The 20998-nt window shown below is 38.9% G+C and overlaps 1 pseudogene; it reads right to left on the reverse strand.

Moving 5' to 3' along the window:
• The window catches only part of LOC117420533 (extracellular sulfatase Sulf-2-like), a 32494-nt pseudogene extending 11926 nt beyond the window's left edge, over positions 1-20568 (reverse strand).
• Between the last annotated feature and the right edge of the window lie 430 nt (positions 20569-20998).

The following is a 20998-nucleotide window of genomic DNA, read 5'->3' on the forward strand; positions in this document are numbered from 1 at the left end:
TTGATTTCACTGCAGATCTGAATGGTGTCAAGGAAATATGTTATATATATAATTCTGACCCCCAGATGCAGACCGGTTCTTTGTCTGAGGGCTTGTGCACCTACCCTCTTTCCACAAGGAATGAGTCTCTCCAGACCTTTCCTTTCTTGTTAAACTGGAACCTGTGAAAAATGAGAAAATTCCATCAAAAAAATAACACCTGGCGCTATAGAACGGAATCTGGTATCTTAACAGAATAGTGTGGAAGCCAGTGATTGGAATGGTGCTGTTATATTAAAATTGATTTAGTGTACTGTAACTTGCATGACCCGTGATTTCTTTTCCATTTGATTGGAAAGTTAAGTAGTCATGTCACACTATATACCACCAGACCTATTGTATAACCCCAGGAGTACCATTTACTGTCTTTTGCAGAGAGACTGCATTTATTGATCTGCAGCATAATCACCTCTCTACGAAACAGATTAAATCAACAGCCAATACAAGAAAAGCAATACAGGGGGGAAAAAAAGCTGCTTCACTTCAAGGAACGGTGACTTACTGGCAGTGAGGAAAGCTAATTTATTCCTGATTACACGCAGGCAAGCCATGTGATTGGAATCCCATTCCAGACCCCCTTCTCTGGCTATGGAAAGCCTAAACATTCTCCTCATGGTTTAAAATATCCAGCAGTAGCTTTCACACTCGTTTGAGGCATCAGTGGGGTCGTTTTATTTACTGTAGCTGCATTACCTGACTCAACCACATAGCAATACAAGATACTAACAACAGCCTAAAAGTCTCTTTGTGATTCACACCGTAGCAATTCAGGTCATTTAACCTCTCGTACTGTGATGCTCATGTATTCCGATACAAGCAAAACGTATCATTCACATAAAATGGAAGCACATAATATAAATATTGAAAGCAGTGAATTAGTAAAGGGCTCTTATACAGTGAAGTACTGTATATGTGTAATTTACTGTCATGTATTACTGAATCATGGCATTACGAGAGAGCACTGCATATTACTTTATTACGCTGTGCATATTTAAATGATGTTTTTCATGACGGCATTAGGATGTAACATAGCCAAAGGAACCAGCTACTTTGGGGGGTTGTATTACCTGTTTACTGGCCGCTCTATGTCCAGCAACTTAAGGATCGACTTGCCGTCCATGTCCGGTGGAATGTCCAGTCCAGCAATGTCCATGATGGTGGGAGCCAGATCAATGTTCAGTACCATGTGAGGATTTCTGTGTGGCACCAAAGCAACATAAAGGATTAAACCCTTGCAAAAGTGCTTTATATTAAAAGAAAAATTCAGATGAAAGCCGTAGACTTAAAAAAAAAAAAAAATATATATATATATATATATATATATATATATATATATATATATAAAAATAAATAATTTGGTGTAATAATTGTAACACATGGTTGACGCACGTATTTGTAACATTAAAGTTTTTCAGTTGATGAATGCAGTCTAGCAGAAGCAGATAGACATGGTGTTCTAGCCAGTAAGTGCACTAAAGTAGGACCTGACACAACAAGGTCATGCTGCAACACTATCATTGCAAGGTCACAGGAAGGATCCCCACTGCACTGAGTTAGCTGAGTACATCAGTTTTGAGCTTAATAACATGCTCGCTATAATGGCTTTCTTCTTGTACATGGGGTTTTGCTGCCTGGTCTTTAATGGACTGTAGAAAAACATTGTAGAGGAAATGCGCTGCCAAGATCTTAAGCACCTCCCTGAACCCAGGATTAAACAGGGCTAGCAAGCAAATGCTTTCCCCGACGACTGACTTGATCCTTTCTTAAAACGGGTGCCATTATCATGGTTATTCTTTAACACCGGACATATCAACAGGATATAACCGTGTAATCTGATGAAAGGGAGATGGAAGAAAACAGGCTTCCGAGATTTCAAGAGATTACTTTGGGTCTTTTCCAAGCCCTCGTGCAGAGAGGCAAAGCTCCGGACATAAGGCAGAGTCATCCAACAAGGGATAATCTGTCCCAAACACCAAACAGACATGCTGATTTCTCTAAGGGTCTGTTAAGACTGCCATTGCACTTTCACTGTAATGTGTGATGAGAAAACACACTGTACAGTCAGCAAAACAGGGCCTTCCAGCATGAAAAGTCACATAAAAACCACAGCAAGATTCCAGTGAAGCAGCTGGAAGCAAGGGGAGTTTTTTATTTGTAATATTAATATTTACATACATATTCCACTTGGCTTGAACACACTTTCAGAATGCTCAGTCTTGGTTCTAAGTGTATAGTTGCAGGCTACACACCCAGACTTCCTCTTGTGCTTTGAGAAATTTAAGAACACACAGCAGTGTTCTATAGAATGATAGAATACTTTGACTGTTTTTTGATGTCCATGCTTTGTCTTTTTCTGCACTGTTTTATATAATGATTAAACCTGTGTGTGATCTGTATGCACTGTGTATCCAACACCAGAAGGATCACCCCAATCAACTTTCCTGCCAAAACATTTCAAGTAAAAGAAATCAACCAAGCTCTCACATGTTGCCAGCCTCCACATTGGGTCCTCGTATATAAAAGGGCACTCGGATGTCAAACTCGTAAGGCATCGATTTTCCCTTGACCAGCCCAAACTGCCCGATGTGGTAGCCGTGATCCGCTGTGTAAATGACGTATGTATTTTCCAGTTCACCTGTGTCAACCAGCATATTATAGATCTTCAAAGAAGCAGAAAGAATTAGGTTAGCAAACCCATGAATAAGAGACTTTGAAATCCTAGTGCGCCTGAAACACCAGAAGAGACATGACCAATCACACATTTTATGTTATCTTAAGATAAGCCCCTCTGATTTTCAGGAGCGTCAAGGTAGAAAATAGACAGAAAAAACAGTAATTATAGGCTTCTCTCCTGAATGAAACTACTATTGCATGCATCAGTTCAGGTTCTTTATTAAATTTGTCTGCAGTGTTGTTTGGTTTCCAAAGGGAACTGTAATTAACGTTGGGGCAAATGAATTAAATGAGCATTCAAGTGTAAATACACAATAACATCAGGAGGATAAAAGTTTTTTTTGTCATGTAAAAGCCCTAACAAGATGAATCTCTATCAGGAGAGCAGAGAATTCACCTCCAAAGGCCTGGGTTCAAATCCCACTTCTGTCTGACGTCTAAAGGTTCTAACAGACAGTTATCTGTAATGGAGGAACGGAAGCAGATGCACAGCAGCAGACCGATTGCAGTGGCACCACTGCTGCATTTGAGATGAGTGATCTCAGAAGCAAGCTGGCTCTTTATTATTTTACCTTTTCCATGGAGTCATCGACGGACAGCAGTGTCTGCAGGCGCTTCCTCTGCAGCATGTTGGTGAACTCCATGTGGATGGGCTTCATGGGCCCCGTGTACCTCATTATCCAGTGCTTGTCAGGATTGGGGGCGTAATTGTAGCTCGGAGTGCTGGGAAGGCAATTAAGAAACAGAAACGGAAAGGTCACGAGATGCCAGTGAGAAGGTCAGAACGTGATGAGAAGAAGCTGAGACGCGGCTGTTGTTTTTAAATGAATAATTCTGAAGTTGCTGGTGAACGATCGGCAGGACTGACTAGAAGCCGGCGAGCTGCAGACAGGTCTACGTGAGCTTCTGCCCAAAGGTCCGACATTGTACCTCATTAATCCTGCCATAGAAATCATGTTGAAAAAAAAATACTGCTTCATTTTGGGGGATTGCATTTAAAAACAAAACCCTTTTACAAGTTATTAATTACAACTGCTGTATTTCTTTTTTTATTGATTTGATTCTTTAGGTCAAACAGTTAAAGGATGACAATGAGACATTAACCCTATCAATATACTAGGGTAGTGCAGCAGGGCCAATGCTCTTACTCATATTTAACCACCGGAAGCAGGTGGGGCTGTTTAACCTTATTTGACAGCGATTTCAATGGGTTTTGAGTCCAAATGTAGATATTACCACTGGAAGTGCCCTAACTTTGTACTTGAGTAGTATCATCATACTCGTTACTCATACTCATTACTCATACCCGTTACTCGGCACATCCCTATACACTTGTAGCTGTTTTGTTAGTACACTGGCAGAGAGCAAAAGGGTCAGGGCAATATACCATAGATGAAGAAACCACTTCTTCCTGGGATAGAGTTCACATTTTTTAGTACTAGTTTCTGAAAATGCAAACATTTTGATGGCTGCAATCAATAATAAAGTACCAGCAAGGTGACTTTTTTTATTAGGACAGCTAAAGCCTAAAAACAATGGGAGCGTACTGAAACTGTACTGGCCTTCAATACTTGCTTTACAGCTAATACACTGGAACCTTCCTCCATAATGCACAACATGGTTTTGCACTCCTTCACAGGATGGGCAGTTTGGAGTGCAGGGAGGATATACTTATTATTACTCGACGGCTCTGTGAGAAAGCCCTATTAGCATGATAGAGGATAGAATAATTTCCGGATATAATAAATGAAATGTCTTTACCTCCCATTCATTTCACGTTCTTTCATTTCACTTGATTCAACCCACACTCGCTCGACTAAGCCTGAATGATCCTGCTTTTCAGAATAATAGGTGCAGACTATTGCTTAAATCATCAAGGGTGTGATATGCTGTAATGTGATCGTTATAAGCCTTCAGTTGAACTTGGTGGAATCAATACTCTTTAACAGCATAGAGCGTTACTGCATGCTGCTCAGCTGAACCCCTTTTAAACTCCCTTGTCTAAGCAGCTCTTTTATTTTCTTCACACAGATAATGTAATTTGTCGTTAAGCAAGTCAAAAAGGCTACTTTTCATAGAACAATTGAGTTTTCCAGTGACAATCAGTATAAACAAGGAAATAAAATCAGAGACAGTGACGACTGGTTGAGTTTGAATGCTTATTTATCACCTTGTATATTCCCTCTTAAACCTAATTTTCCCATAAATGCAGCTGACAGGACAATCCTGTTAAAATTGCTGCAACTGACTGGGATACACTATCAAGTATAATAGTGCTAATGCAGTACCGAATACAAAATAGCATCAATTTCAAAGCATCTGTATTGCAACCACAAATGGGACTTAAAAGGCATTCAGCTTAAACTAATGGAAGTACACTTTTAATAATCCAGTACAAAATAAAATGTTTAATGACGTCATGTTGCCACCTGAGGTCCCCATAACTAAGCCCTTCTAACTGATCCACACAGAGTTCTTTGGAATCAGTGAAATGTATTTATCATTCGTTTTCACTGCTTAAACCGATTTAAAATGTTGAAAACTTTCCTCCCATCCTGGGATGTATTAGGAGATGCGTTGGCAGAGCCCAGGGCTCCTGTGGTTTAATCTTGCTTCCACCCTGCTGCCTCCTCTTTATTACTCCACATTAAATCCTCTCAAACTAAACAGATTCTTCCCAAAGCCTCCAGCTGCTAAGGACATGGTAAGCCATTTTTAGTAAATGGAAAAACCTGATTGCCTTGTCTGTGACCTGAACAATCATCTTGTGTAGTAACAGAAGGCTGGGTACAAACAGGTTAGCATGCACTATTAGAGAGAGAGAGAGAGAAGGAAACACCTGCCCTGGTTTATCCTCATCAGAGTTGGTAGGGCAGGCATTGGCATTTACATGTGCAAGGTATGTATATAGCGGTCGGATGCTCGGTAAGAAAACAGTAATTGCGTATCTCGCTGAAAGCCAGCTCAGCGGAACTTGATGTTTCAAACTTGTGTATGAATCACATGAAATTAGGTGAAGCAATATTATACATTGCTATTCTTTCCCCTGAGCTATATTATGCATTTTTTAGACTGCTACTGACATGCCCTTTGCGTACTGTCTTTGCCAAATGCCTTTTTCCAAGAAATGCAAATTGCTTTATATTCAGTGTTGTGTAATAAAATAAAACTAAGGTGACAGGCAGAAGAAATGTGTGTTTTTGTCCCGTTTCCCATTCTCATCAATTCAAACTGCACTGATCATGTAGCAGACCTGTGAGTATGGGAGAAGAGAGGGGGCAGATGATGAAACTGGCACCAGCCAGAGGCGTGGTTTGGTTATTGGGGTATAGAGATGGATCATTATTATTATATAAGTGAAGATGATTCAGTGTGATAGTATGCCTTGATATTGTGTTTAATACCACGCAGTTCTCCGAGGGGTCAAAGCTGAGGCGTGTTCCGCCCCCATACAGAGATTTCAGCTGCGTACCCTCAGCACATTCTCAGACGTTTTTAACCCTATTATACTCCCGAGGCCTGAAACAAATACAATGCAGGAGTACCATTAAGTACTATATCTACCACAGTGGCTACAGCCGCGCTATAATTGTATGTCTACTCTATAGGATAAAATATTAAATTGGCTCAATTACCACAGAGCTGTTGAATTTGGGATATACAAGCAATTAACTCCTTAGCCCCTGTATTTGCAAATACACAGCACTAGTTACATTGCCGTTTATATATATATATATATATATATATATATATAATCAGTGTGATTGTTTTCCACCCCAAGTGTCAAGATTGTCAGGATATTTTTTTTTCACTTTTCACAAACGTAGCATCGTTCTCTATTTCCAGTACACACATGTATGTGTTAGGGTGCTCTTTAAATTTAAGTGATGTTGGAGAGGAGCATTTTCTAATTTGATAATGTCCCTAGAGATTTCGCTGGGATTTACTTTCAGCTTTTAGGCAATAAATACCGGACTGGGACCTCACTTCATGGTGGATTTTTATATACCATTGGTCTTTAGTGTAAATCAGGAATTTGTTCCATTTGGTTGGGAAAGGTGGTCCGACATCACCCACAGTAGAACAGTTAGGTGTTTACTGATACCTCACAATGACATTGTGGACGAGCATTAACTCTGCCAAGTGACACACGAACAAAAAGAGAGAAAGAAAAAGAGGATGTGATTGCACATTAACATAATGTTAAAGCTCAGATCTGCAGCTGCTATTGAAGAATATTGAAATCTTGCACGCAGCAATGGGACACAGAAGCTTACTGCAATCCTGTTAAAGTGTGGGGGGGGGGGGCTCTAATCAGCTACTCATTCTCTCTTTCATTGGAACAAAAGAGACGTGGCTTATCTGTAATTTACTTGTTCAGCATTTTTGTAATAGCAGTTCACACGATTACTGTGTGGTTAAAAATGTAGCACGACCACAATATACAGTTGTTCTACCCTATTTATCCTATTCTATGGAAGATAGAAACATGAAAACGAACGGCTGAAATTTTACAGCATGCAATAAGCTTTTTCAAAAACACTCAGCTGGAATTAAGTTTAATATCCCAGGTCATGAAACTGAAATATGACTTGATGTCATATTGATTACTCTGTGTAAATTATACCTATTCCACGAGCTTCCCAATACCCTTTTTCTCTTTTCAGTGTAGCTGATTGTTTTACCCTAGTTTTTATTCCACGCTACACTTCCCTACCTCTTAATCTGGAATTATGCGAGTGAAAACCAGTTTTAGCAAATTAGCAGCATGTTTTAGCAGAGGTTTTTTATAGCCTTAGCTGATAGCTTGAGAAAGCTCACACTGATTAAATCTGCTGCTGATCTTTAAACACAGTAGGGGCTGCTGCCTGAGAACTCACATGTGCTGGGAGGCGTTGGGGAAAGCGTTGGCATACTGTGGGGCAGAGTCCTCCGGCCCATGGGGGGCAGCGTGGCTGATCAACATCATGATGGGCCGGTGGGGATACATCTTCTTCGACATACGGAAGTAGTTGATACTGTCATTTGTGATGAGGTCAGTCAGGTAGTCCTGAATGAGGAAAAACAAGCACAAAGGCAATTCAGTGATACGTTAAGGAAAGCAATTCTCTGAATTCAGCTGTTTTAATTTAGTTTCAAACATACCGTATTCCTCCGCATTTAAGACTTTTTTAACCAATTTTTTTCTTCAAAAAAATGGCCTGCATCTTGAATTCGAGTACAGTATAGTGATGTGTGTATTAAAATCACCAACAAAAGATGTGACTGCCCGAGTACACAAACGTAACTGACAGGCAGCTGAAGGGTTCCCTGGTAGTTATCCTCCTCGATGTAAACAAAGCAAGCTTTCGCTCAGCTGTGTAGCTGTGGCCGTGGTGCAGTAGCGTTGAACTGGCGCTGCTGCGTTAAGAAGGTGTAGGCTCCCTGGACACGCCCCCCAGCCAATCGGATCCTCCCAATCAGCTCAGCTCCGAGCAAGCCTTCCTGTTTACCACAGCAGCAGCGTTTCGTTATGAGGCTCAGTTCTAATCAGACCCCCGTATTTTTCTACTTGCCAAGCAATACCACAGTTCACAAAAAGGGAGAAAAACATGTGTGAGTAAACAGAACTGGAAATGAGAAGCAGCGCATAACTGTAATGCTCTGTGTGACAGCAGGCGGCTGCAAACTGCCTCCATACGTCGTTTTCTTATGTGAGTAAATGCATCTTTGTAAATAAATCTTCATTTGACTTTTGATTTTTTCCTCAAGTTGAGGGTGAGAAATTTGGGCTGCGTGTTAAATTTGAGGGCGTCTTTAATTGGAATGAATACGGTACTTTCTTTTCCAATCACAACGTATGAACAGAATGCTCCATGAACGTTCATTGAGAGCTGTGGTTAAACCATGAGAATAGGCGTAGACTTCCGTTCTCATTCATGGAACAAATGCAGAACTCCATAAGCCTTCATCTATTTCTTAAACAATAGCACAATACTATCAATAATATTAAACGATTCCTATTAAAATAAATAGTGTTACACAACGTGTAACATTATAAGACACTGTACAATGATTTCACACATTTAATAACATGTTAATATGAATGGATCTGAAGCCTAGTTAAAGATTCCACTCAGATATTTTACACCTAATAATACAGTAGAACATGTAGTGTAGAACTACTTTGCAAAAATACAGTAAATTGCTGCTACTTCAGGAGTGAATTATTCTGCAAAATCCACTCACTAGGGTTGTCTATATTTTGTAAGTGGCTCATTCACAAAAGTATGTGTCATAATTGCGTGATTATAGAACTGCAAGTTCAAAATCACAGCATAACTGTTAATGATCTTTGCCAGGATAAAAACGTTGAACTTCAAATGTTTTTATGCAATGGAAATTGTTAATAACCTAAATCCCCTAATTGTAGGTTCTGTGTCGTACGAATGGCAACAACCACGGCAACATCTTTGAACCTGACAAAACGTGATTTGTGTACTTCAAAGAGAGCACGCAGCTTCTCAGAAATGACACAAATCTTCTCAACAGTAATTCCTGTGAGGGATGGAAATCAATTGTTCCGTGACTGCTTTGGAAGCATTTAACAAGCACTATTTTCGCTTTGGTGGTTCTTTTCTTCATTAGAGGAATGTCTTCTTCTCGCCAGGTCTTGCCACAGTTGGAGGATAGCACAGAAACCAAATCGATGCCAGGTGCTGAGAATTTCTTGGCCCAGGCTGAAAACCCAAATGCAGGCTCTGGAACACTGAGAGGCACAAATCACTTTGCCGGGCTCCCCAAGGACACTAAAATCTGTGTCCTGGATACTTGGCCTGGTACAAACACAGCTGTGAGAATGACCCTCGTCAACGAGACCACTGCTTCAATGCTGCTTTAGAAGGCTACATTTGTACTGTAGATCATGGAGTTATTTTAATGCCTGCTTTAAAACACTGGCAACTGGGATTGGGATTTGGTAAACCAAAGCACTGTAAGTAAACTAATGGGGTCTATTCTCATGATCTAAGGGCTGGTGGATAGAAATATTTCTTTTCTTTAACTCTATTTGAATCCCCCCCATTCGTGCTTACCCCCTGTAGGGATGTCTTGACCCACATATTAACTTCATTAAACACTAAATACAAATATCTTTAGAGCAGGTCTACAAGTTTTATATTGCTATAGTGGCATTATATGCAACGAGTAACCTGTTGGATTGTGATTCTTGTTGGATATAGGGGACCTAAAAGCAAGTACCTTAGGATATTCATTTCCATGCTTCTCTTTCATGCCGTTTCTGCAGAGGGTGTAGTTGTAGAATCGGGAGTTTTTCACTAAGCCCACCCACTCCTTCCAGCCAGGCGGGACGTAGGAGCCGTTGTATTCGTTCAGGTACTTCCCGAAGAAGGCTGAGACAAGAGACAGAAAAAAATAAACATCTCTATTTAGATTGCACTTTCCCATTGCAGAGGTTTCCGTACTGGGGTAAATTACGTGATAAAACAAGAGAACATTTACTGCCTGTTGTACTGCCGAATGTGTATGCACTTCTTCACTCGCACAGAAAACTGCAGCTGTTCTTAAATCACAGTAGCAGAAACAATAACCGGGCACCTGTCTTCTTCTTCCGTACAGTTTAAATAACTGTGACATTGATACTAAAGCAAACGACTGCTAGGGAAATGGATTTTAAATAGCCGGTGGAATCATTCCAGTCAATTAAATAGAAGTCGTTTTGGTTCTGTGGTCCACTGAAACACAGTAAACAAAAACTGATTTGTGTTTTCTTTCAATAAGAATAGGCTGCTTTCCTAATTGCCTTTCCTCATTTCGGTAAACTCACAGATATAAACGCAACAGTGCTTATAAGTCTTTTCCAGCAACCGCAAATGAGGCTCATGTACAACGCTTAAAAAAGCACAGACAGGAAAAAAGCATCATTCATCTTGAAATTCCTTGCTGGAAATTTGCCATAAAATACCACGATGCTGTAGTTTGAAGTTTAATCCAGCTTCTTTTTATTTCTGTTGACGCAGTAACTTTAGAAATGTCAGGAGCTAAGGAAGCATCAATCAGCACCCAACTGAGAATCTTTGGGGTACGTTAGATTTTTTAATATTATTATTGTTAAAGCAAAGGAGGTTGAACTGCACTGTAAATAAGTAGAAGGGAACCAGCAATCAGCTCCTCTTGGAACCACATCATCCATTTAGAACAACCACTTCCCTGCGTTCAATAGCAGCGCGCTCTCTCGTGGCGCCCGTAACATATGTTAGCAGTTATAGAACGGTCTGTTAGGAGCGAGCAGTTTCACAAGAGCAGGCAAGACATCACTGTGTATTAAAACAGCTGCTTTAAGAGAGTTGAACACACCCCTTGTGTCTCATACAATTGCCATTTACCAATACTGAAGGTATGTGTATGTAGCTTGATACAAGATTTTACAATATCTTAGAAAAGAATAACACACGTTTATAGAGCGGTCAGTTTCGTATACATTGCATATAAATATATTAAATGTATTGCTTTTTTCAATGTTTTTTAAAAATAAAATTAGAATTTCTCATAAACCTGTCACTTTTGAAAAGTAGATTAATAACTAATATTATTAACATGGGCTCAGGCAGCAACCTTGTAAAAATGTTTTTTTTTAAATGTGTGTGACACAACGTCTGTAAATATCTTTAAAAAAAAAAAAAAAGGAAAGGGTTAAGGCTTTTGGTTTTATTCACATTCTGGAAGTCATTTATTTTCTCAGAGCGTAATCCAGGTTTTTAAACACAGACCACGCTGCAATATTTCACATAGCTATTTGCATTATGTCCGGGGGCAACAGAAGTCATGGAGTGCAGACCCTTCTGTAAAAATAAGCCCTGGTTATTCCCCGAAATCGAATAAAACTGAAGCAGTGTTTCAGCTCTAATTGTATTAGTAGTGGCTTTGGTTGCAGGTGTTAGCTGGGTCATAATGTTGAGGGTGAAGGCAAACAAATGATTCCAGCCTGTGGCACAAATCCTGTTATTTCATTTGTGCAGATTTCTAGCAAGCCTTCTACAACCCAGGTCTTTCAAACTAAAATAAATATTGATCCATCTGCCATGTGCCACAACTTTATTATTATTATTATTATTATTATTATTATTATTATTATTATTATTATTATTATAGGCAACTGAATTTCTATTACTTCATTTAAAAGTAAAAAACGTCATTCTTTTTGGTTTGCATTGTGAATAAAACAAATATATATATTTTACTAGAATTCGTTTTTATCTGATTATACCATTTGAGTCTCTTTTTACAGGGAATATCTCAAATACAGTACTGTGCTCCCTCGTTATAAGGCAGCCCTTTACACTGCGGACCAGGTTATAAGGCAGTATGGTCAAGCTGGAATACAAATCGCACGGTTTCTAACCTACGGCTCCAGACTACTGCGTTAAGGAGGGTCATTGTATCTACATTTTAAATCTGCTTAAAGGGATGCTAACCAAGGTTTTAATCTTTTTAAATACTAGGCGACAGAGCCTTCAACTGAAGTACCAAATCAAAAAGGTAACTAAGAATATGCTTACATCAATCACTTAGTTTTCAATTTCATTCAGATTTTTTTTTTTTAAAGGATTAATATGAAACTCGGTGCCCTTTCACTTAATACTCAACTTATAACAGTGAATTAATTAATGCTATTAATCTGACCGTATCATTTCTACAGGAATGATCTATTTATTTGATTATTTTACTGCAGTTTACTGATAATGGAGTGTCTGAAGTTATTACAGCAGAACACTCTACCATATACATCACTTCCCCTTTCCCATATAAAATACATGAAAAGATATAAAATACAGAAAATCTGGATGCAGCAATAAAAAAAAAAACAGCTTGAAAAGCTAAAGGCCAGCCCTGACCCGTGGAGCCGAGTTGCTCCTGCAGAGCGCTGTACCTGTGCGGTAGCCGGTGCTGTTGAGGTGCACTGCGAACGTGTGAGGCTCGTGCTGTGCCTGCCAGGAGGGGGAGGAGCAGTTCTCGTTGTTGGTGTAGGTGTTGTGGTTGTGCACGTACTTCCCAGTCAGCATGGAGGAGCGAGAGGGGCAGCACATGGGCGTGGTGACGAAGGCGTTGGAGAAGAGGGTGCCACCTCGCTCCATGATGCGTCGCGTCTTGTTCATGGCTTGCAGGGAGCCTCCAAAAATACAGAAAATAACAATTATTCAGTTTGTCAATTACATAAAAACGTACATGACCTTTTAAGAATAGAAGTAACAGAAAGAGGTTTTGTATGGTAAATGTGATGTGTGGCTGTGTCATAAAGCACCCCAGTGCAATCAACATGAAACAGTTTTAATAATAGAGAAGCGATTAATATCTGAAACCACACAATGCGTGCTTTATATTGATTCAGGAAATGTAATTTTCTTTTCGACGGTGAGCAGTGAGCAGAGCACAGCCCGTGCCAAAGTCTGTGAAACATGAATGTGTCGAATCCAAAACGGATACAAGAGATACAAAACACAGCACTTGCAAAGCCAGTCCACAGCGTGTCTGTCCAAGAGCTAAAGAGAGTCCAAGTTTATTAAAGGGTTTGTTTCCAAAAAAATATTAAATACTCCTTGCCAGACATTACATATTATACCGAAAACTGTAACTCTTTTGAGTAACACTTTACACTGTGTTTCTAACTACTGTGTATTTAATAGTATTTACTTAGCAAATACACATGCACTTACACACACTTGCAATGTTATCATGCAAAAAGATGTACACATTAATGTGCTCAATGTGTAAATCTTTTTGCACGATATAACCCTAACCCTTTCCTCATACAATTCTGTACTTACATATATCATACTAAAAGAGTTACACATTAAGTACAGTGTAACTATGCATAATACTATTGAACTGCTGTGATTTTAAACAGAATCCTCATTCAGAGGCGTTGTTTTAGAAAAAAAATAAATAAAGCTGTTCCTCCTTTTATTGGCAAAACAACAAGTCCCTTACTGTTATTTTCCAAACTTTATTTTCAGTTAGATTCAGATGAAGCTGATTTTTCCTGCCACAGTGTTTGTAGGTTCACTTCCTGTGTTACAGGCAATAGGACCCCCACCTGCACCTCGCACTCCCTTTTTTTGATGCACACAGGAAACGATGGGTGGTCAGGCAGTTTGTTACTGGGTGGAAACAGGTAATTTATATAAAACCCCAGCACAGGTTCACAGCAAATAGATGAAATGAACAGTGTGCTCAGCTATCACTTGAATATCACAACACTAATGAAGCCAAAAAAACAGACTGCTCGACTCAATTGCTCATTAAGTTTTACAGATTAGAGTTCATGATTACATTTGACAGTAAATGGAGTTTGTAAGTGTCTCTTGAGCCCTGCATCGAACTCACCTAGCTCAGTGTCCTGGTCATCGGTGAGGACGAGGATGATGTTGGGACGGATGTTTCTGCGGTCACGCTGGGCCCGACTTTTCTGACGCTGGTTTGAGAGGAGCACCGAGCCGTCGGTGAGAGACAGGGCCCCCAGCACAAGGAGCAGCCCTGAAGACAGCCTCAATGCTGCCATCTTGTAAAGAGCTCAGCTCACTTCCTCAGGAGCAACTCAAGAGATTCCTCGTCTCTGCTTTCTGATGTTATCCTGGCAAGAAAAGAAAAATGATTAAGAAAATGTATATAATAAATGATCTCAGCTTTTTCTGCTATTTTGACGTTTGTGAATTTTAAAACTGAGAGAGAAATGGTACTGATGAAACAGAATTTCTTTGACGTAATTGTCAGAATATAATGTTCACACCATGTATACCAAATTCACACACAAAGTGTCCTTTTTTGTCCTTGTAAAAGTGTGTCCTAAACTCCTAAATTACAGGACATTGATGTGTTTGCAATTATTATGCATTTGTTGGCCCTACTATTTATGTGAAACATCTATCCTACACTATATGTGAATCTTCTTTTTCAGCAACCGTATAGGGGTTAAAGGTTATAGTATTAAACCACTGCACCATTTAGACCCCGTCATTGACCTTGCAGTCCTTTTTTTTATTTTAAATTAGAAGTTAGCCATCCATGTACCATTAGGCAGACAATACAAAACGTCCTATTGCTATAGCTCTAACGGGTAGAATATTACAAATGGATCCCGCTGTCCATTCATGCCCTGAATTCTATTAAGTTTGTCTGTTACATTTCCAATCCCTTGTCAATTCTTGTAAAGAAAACTAATTTCATGGAACAATTCAAATCAGATTGGATATTTCTGTTCCTCATCAGTTATTTTTTTATTGGCAGGTATTAAGACTGACACGTTATCTGGCTTTGGTTCAGTAATTCATAAGCTCTCTAACAAAACCCAGGGGAATACACCAGCAGTTTAGATTAACACCTGGAGACATGCTGGAAGACACCTGAAACACCAATATCTGCTCTGTTATTATTGTCCCACAGTTGCCTGGCAACGTGTTGCCAACTTTACCAGTAATCGCTAATTCAGTGTATTTTATAAACTTAGTTCCATTCAAAGTGTGCAGCAAAATATTTAAATGATGCAGCATATTGTAGGATGTATGCTGAAAAAAATACTTTTATAAAAAGCTTTTTATAATTCAGATATTGTGTTATTGTTTACCTTTTAATGTAATAATAATTGCACATAATAATAATAATAATAATAATAATAATAATAATAATAATAATAATAATAATAATATGTACAGTATTTTCTTTAAAAAAAAAAAAAAAGATCTTAAAAGGGAAACGTCAAACCCACATTTTCTGTCTAAAATGGAAAAAGACTTGTCCAGACATTTCAGCCCCACATTGCATGGTACACATTAATAATCCATTTAATGTACACCCATTAATAATGCATTAGCAAAGTATCATTTTCACTCCTGCATTTAATAATTATCTGGAAATAAACACATGGGTGACTTCTGAGGTGCTAATGGATGGGGAGTGCTGTATTTTACTGGGATTAGCAGCTTAAAGCTGAGAAATAAGTGAATGGAGAGGAGAAGGAAAATCATAACCCTTTCAATATGGGGTTGTTATTTTAGATGCACTCCACATGTCTTGTTAGGGTTAGTGTTTCACACCCTTTTATACATTAAATGTGACACGTATACACAGTTGTGGACATACAGATTTGTGTAGTAACCCATCGGTACTGCAAACAGTGAATAACCCTTATTGAAGATTTGCGCAGTATGTAATACCCCTCAAGCACTGGGCCACCAATGTTACCCCTGCGTTTTCACAGAGTTAAACATGCACTTGGGAATGTCAGTCTTGCAATCATCCCAGCCCCACATCAGTCTTGCAATCATCCCAGCCCCACATCAGAGAACCCCAGCTGTGTCCCAATATCCCAGCATCCCGCTTCACTGATCAAACCCAAACCCCACTCCGGAGAGGACTCTTCCAGAGCTGGTGAACAGGGCTTTCCTTGAGTTTGGAGGAGTTGGGAATCTAAAAGCTGATTTACTCTGTGACTTTGTATCAAGGGCTTTAAATTGCATTTAGTCTCTGGACCTTCAGAAAAGGACCCTTATGCTAAATTCCATTCTCCTGGTCAATAGCACAAGTCAGGCAGTGACAAATTCAATACAAGTTTCCCATTGTGACTCTGCAGTGTAAGTGTCCTGTATGTGCAGGTATACATGCAGTACACACGCTCCAGCTTAGCTTCGTATCTTTAAGGCAGACCCTTTTGACTAGTTTATTTTAGCCTTTTTTTTTTTTGGTTAAAAACATTTTTACATGATGGCAGAAATGTGAACTGATGATAGTTATTCTGCCTTCTGTATATGTTACACACACATGTGTACATACCTGTATATCTAAAGAATTGCTCGTCACATTTGTTACATATATTTAGAAAAGATCTTATTAACTGCAATACAGCTGGACATACTTCAGTAGCTACTGAGAGTATAAGAATCTGGGGGCAAGACAAAGCTACCTTCTTATAGTGGACAGAGTCATGCTGATCTACTGTTTCATGCAGCTGAGGGCTCTAATGCTAAATTTGCAATCGTAGCGGGGGATGACATGTTTGTTTTTGTACAAAGAGGTTTAATCCGACAAAACAGTTCTGTTAATTGAATAATTCTGCATAATCTACAGAATATAAAGCTACTAGTGAGTGTCAGAGGGGACTCCCGCTGTGAACGTTTACAAAAGAACAGAAGCAGGGACTAGAAATACGGGGCAAGCTTATCAGGGCTCATTAAACACTTAAAGACACTAATGTTAGCGTTTTACATCTACTTAGCAAAGCAAACCCCATTAGCTTCCCACTTTCTTTTTTTTTAAAGATTTGTATAATTCACTTTCAGGGCTTGCCAATGCCTTACACGACATATAAAACAAACATATGACTGCAAAATGATCGAGCCTTTATTATAGAATTTAGCAATTAACCCATCTGGCCCAACGTCAAAGACTTGTGGTGTGAAAGCTGTTGCTTTTCATCTCTATTCTTCTCACGTGTAGCCTTACATGATAAAGAATACATGAAAATTAAAAATGAAAAGGGAAACAGTTCCATTCGAGGGGGCTTCCATTTGAGCGCATTGAAGACAATAAAAATGAATAAATACGCCTCAAATTATTGTCAGTATGAGACCTATAGCCACGTGAAAGCGCTATCAAAATCTAAAACACCACTAGTGGCACTGTCACTGCCATCCCCATATGAAATAAATTGTACTTAAGTTGCAGTAGGTTGGTACAGACAGCTGACTGCAATTTAACTACAGTACAGTTCAGCACCCAGCAGCACTCTGTGCACACGGAGACTGCCGTTTAAGGGTTTTGTGAATGTACAGTACTGCTTGTAAACACTAAGGGGCAATGGCATGGACTTCCATCATGCAAGTCTTTAGTCAGATACGTGAGTGCACACTAATGTTGACCTGAAGGACAGGATAGAGCAGGACAAGGAATTATACTCAAGGTCTTGACTTTACAACTGTGACAACTCAGTGAACCACCGTAATAATCATAAAACCAAAATAAATATTCTATGCACATTCATTCTGTGAATTCATTTATATTACCCTCCCAATACACTATTGGTCCTCCTCAGCTGAAATAAATCCCAATGAATCGAATAGGTTAGAAGGATGGCCATTTCCCAGCAGTGCTCAGCAGTACATTGGAAGAACTTGATTAGCGTCCCTTGATAGCTTCACACAAGTGGTTTTCAAAGCTTTGCTCGTGGGCAGATTTATGCCCGCCAAGGCACCTGACATAATCTGGAATTCTACACTATTGATAAAGCAGTGGAGGAACGAAAGCCACTACCATCCACACGCTATGCTGCAACGCTCTGCTATTGTACCATCTCATAAATCTGAATTTTACTGCCTTTTTATATTACATTTCAGAGTACGTAAAGCAGTTACTTAACTCTCGAGAGATTAAACAAATGATCATGACCTCATCCTTATGGGAAATACACAGGCTAAAAAATGTTGAGAGCTACTGCCCTATGCCATACTGACAGCATGGGGTTCATTTTTTAAACATTGAATATATGGGATTTCGGGCTGTGTTTCTCATGTGTTGTGTATAATTCAAGTATCTTCTATTCGGATTCAGCTCTCAAAAAGCATGTATACTCTTTCTTGGATATCCGCTTGCCAATTTGATGATAATTATCTAAATGTTTCCTCATGTGTAGGACAGCAGGACAGATCCCGCTAAAATCAAGGGACTCGTGTCTTGCTGTATGTTTCCTTTATATAAAAGACGTCCATATGGAATTCCATAAAATATTAAAACCCATCTGCCAGTAATAACCTAAAGAAGAAGAATCGGAAAATTCAAAATGACACGTACCGTAATCATAACATTTAAAATTGAATATAAAACCAGTTATATTGTATTGAAATGTCTCACTCCCCAGAGCTGTCAACTTTATTGTCTTCATATTAAAGAAATATTTTTAACAGTTATTATTACTGTGACATATCTAGCCCTGGATGGAAAACAAAGTGTCGTTCAATTTATTTAATATTTTCACATTATTAGTAAATGCACTGTTTGTTTATTCTGTTTGTTATTTCTTGGCTTCCAGTCTCTTGCTGTTTGCTTTAGTAAAATGTACACATTTGCTTACCATGAGTACTCAATATAGCTATGTAACTATATTCATAGTTATATTAAAAATAAATAAATACATAAATAAATCTTCCAGCGCTTAGTAAAGGAGACACTGATTTAAAAAAAAATGTATCCATTGAACCCATGTCACTGGTGTCACCAAAACAGCCAGCAATGCGGAATTCTCCAAGCATTAACTGTTCACGTCTGGTACAATTATGTCAAAACTCGCTTTACACCCAATGGGCAGTCTGTATGATTCTGTACCAACAACATAAAAAAACACTTGCCTTGTTACAGTACAAGTGTGCATTCACATCTTCTTCAACAAACCCTTGGAGCAAAAAAGAATTTCTCTTCATTAGGGTACAACTATTTCCTTTTCTCTTAAAGGAATGGGAAAACATGATCAATTAAGAACGTTGGTTGAGCTTTATAGTAACCTGACAACCATTACCGGTAATTACAGTGTCATTAATGAGGTCATTACATGTCATGCTGTACCTGAAAAAACGTAACATAAGGTTAGCATTGGGGCTAGGTTTATGGGAAATACAATGAAATTATACTTTGGGTAGCATCTTATGATAATGGTAATTGCTGGGCTTAGACATTCACATTTATATTATTATTACAATATATTCAAACCCTTTTTTTCACTTTTTCTGATGAGGTCCAATGTCAATGCTTTAGAAAACGCTGTGCTGTATATCTATGGACGATATAAACACTACACCATCTGCTCTGTAACATCTGAGCCATTAGAGATACAACACTAACAGAGTTCCACTGCCTTGATGCATTAAAGAGACAACTCAGGGTTAGAAGCAGTACAGTCTTATTGTGTTTTTCACATTTTATCAAATATTGAATGTATTTCATTATTGACCGATTGATATAGTTGCTTATTTGTTCATTTATTGAGTTGTAGATCAGAGGTTCAGTTTGCACCTTCTTTTGTGAATTGCGTATATACATTTTTTGTTTTAGTTTCAGTTTTTTAAAAGAAAACATTGTCATGCACACAATTCAATTAATATATTAATAACAATAATATATATATATATATATATAATTTATTCACATTCGTCTTCACTATGTAGTTCACTATATCTATATATACTGAACTACATTGTAAACAGATCCAGATCCCATACCTCCTATTCTAGTGACTGTAAAGCTACAGCTTGCTAGAAATTAGCAACATTATCCTTTATCATGCACACACTAGAGAACCAATGGTTCAGCCTCTTTTGGAAACTAATTTAAAAGCTAAGGATATTAAACATTCCCCTGTGTACTTGGAGTGCACCTCAGAACTCAACACCCCTATACACTTATTAGTCTGAAAAATAGATCTAATAATCCCCCCAAGTAAATCATATTGTTCCATCTACAGTGCCGCACCGGAACAAGCCTATTGAAAGAATTGTCCCTTTTTAAAAAGGTAAGCTAAGCATGTCATTCTTAATCCAAGCAGAAACAAGCCTTCAGAGACTTCACTTTAAGCACTAGATGCACTTCTTCCATCAACATCAAAATGCTGACATCTAAATAACCTTCCATCCAAACTTCTTACCTAATTTGGTGCAGCACCAGTATTTCACTCAATATTTCCATTTCTGAGCAGCCCAGTAATAGCCAGAGGAACTACAGGTCCATTGCTTACTGTTCGATCCAGGCAGCAGCATGTAGAGTGAAGAAGAGAGCCAGTCTCTCCAGCTTGCTTGCTTGCTCCCTCCCTCACAAACACCGTCTCTCTCTCTCTCTCTCTCTCTCTCTCTCTCTCTCTCTCTCTCTCTCTCTCTCTCTCTCTCTCTCTCTCGCCTCTGCATGTACTAGTTTAATGTCTGCCTATTCCTTCTTCTCCTCCTTTCTAATACACAGAGATGGAGAAGTGGATTATGTATGATAGGCACACGCACACACACACGCACACACACACACACACACACACACACACACACACACATATCTATTGCATCACACTGGGGGGTCCATGACTGTATGGGATAGCAAGCAAAGGCTAGTGCTGGTAATATTGTTTGACTGATTTGTAATCTTTAGGACCACATAGGGCTTTCTTTTTTAAAGCTGTGGAGGAGAGCAGGATATTATACTGACACATTACATATAATATAAAATACGCCTTGGTTTCATAAACCAAATCACACTTAAAGTAGAG

The sequence above is a fragment of the Acipenser ruthenus genome, chromosome 18, assembly GCF_902713425.1.
Source record: "Acipenser ruthenus chromosome 18, fAciRut3.2 maternal haplotype, whole genome shotgun sequence".
Classification (NCBI taxonomy): Eukaryota; Metazoa; Chordata; class Actinopteri; order Acipenseriformes; family Acipenseridae; genus Acipenser; species Acipenser ruthenus.